We start from the raw sequence: 1,554 nt of genomic DNA on the forward strand, positions 1-1,554 counted from the left end.
GGCTCATGGTATCGCCCTGAAAGACACCTCTCTGAAACGTGACCATGTTAGTGGTCACACGATTTTTTCCAGATGAGATGGTAAATCTAGTTTTCCAAAGCGGCATCAATCTCTCTATGCACCCAACTATTTGCGGATGAACCTTTAAGATTTCCAAAAGACAGATGATAAGTCTATGGGATGTCGAATCGAAAGCTTTCCGATAATCGATCCAGGTCATCGATAGGTCACGCTAGTAGATTGCTGCATCTTTGCAGACACATCTATCGATGAGCAAGTTCTCCCGACATCCGGCTACGCCTTTCTTTGAGCCTCGTTGTTCATACATTTCTTGCCACACAGGTTCAATTGCCCGAACAATCCTATCATTTAGAATAGCTGTGAATATCTTATAAAGCGTGTTCAGACAAGTTATTGGCCTGTAGTTCTTCGGATCAGCTAAGTTGCTTATTTTCGGTAGGAGTGCTGTGCGCCCTTCCACCAACCACTCTGGAATCGGCTCTTCCGACTGCAAATATGAGGTGAAAATACGGGCCAAATGCTGATGGGTTAAAGAAAACTTCTTCCACCAGAAGGTTTCGATACAATCTGGTCCCGGTGCGGAATAGTTCTTCATCCCTCTTAATACTTTTTTCACCTCCTCGGTAGTGATGGGTGGGCATTCTTTATCAGGTGTTATGAGGGCAACACATAACTCCTTGAAGCTATTTATATTTTCTGAGTCTTCGTCCAGTCTATGCTGAACTTCGTAGACTTCTCTCCAAAATACTTCGACCTCCTCTGGTTTGGGTGGGTGTTCGACAGTAACTGGAGTGATTTGGAAGAGTCGAGATGGGTGAGAGAGAAACTGTTGATTTTCTCTGACCCACCTCTCCCTCCGCTCTGGACTTCTCTTAGCGTCAGATAGTATCCGTATTCTCTCAACAATAGGCTGCCTGATGGTCAGCAGCTTTGACTTGTTAAGTGTGTGATAACGGGTCCGGAGTTCGCGCGCGAACTTTCGAACCTTGGCGGTAAAATTCCTGCCAGATGTGATATAGTCAATCACACATTGAATGCGGGGCGCGTACTGTCTTGCCTAGCCTATCCTTATGGCGAGTTGATGCATTCGTCTTTTGGTCTTATGATCAGCCGTTGGGTTTGTTTCACGGTTCGCATCGGCCAAAGCTCTCGCTGCATTATACACACAATAATTGATAGCCCAGAGGTCGGATTCACCGGAAAAATGTCCACGAAGCTCGTCATCCATTTCAGCCAGATTTTTAGGCATGAGAGAAACCTTGGTGTTGATGTTTCTCCGGGTCGTAAAGCATCGCTCTTCATCTATTCAATGCCTGCCCGCGGTTGGTCTTAGTGTCGCCTCTCTTTCTTTGTTGCCGGCTTGTTGTAGCTGTGGTAGAGTAGGCGTTCCGCTTACATAGCCCCTTTTGCGGAGTAGTTCAGCATGGTTTAGCAGACGTTGCTGCGAAAAGTGCGATAGCTCCGCGTGTTTCTCGCACCACAGAGCATGCAGCCGTGCCATGTAACCCCGTTCACGGGCCACACTCGCATCGT

This window comes from Belonocnema kinseyi, chromosome 2 (genome assembly GCF_010883055.1).
Source record: "Belonocnema kinseyi isolate 2016_QV_RU_SX_M_011 chromosome 2, B_treatae_v1, whole genome shotgun sequence".
Taxonomy (NCBI): domain Eukaryota; kingdom Metazoa; phylum Arthropoda; class Insecta; order Hymenoptera; family Cynipidae; genus Belonocnema; species Belonocnema kinseyi.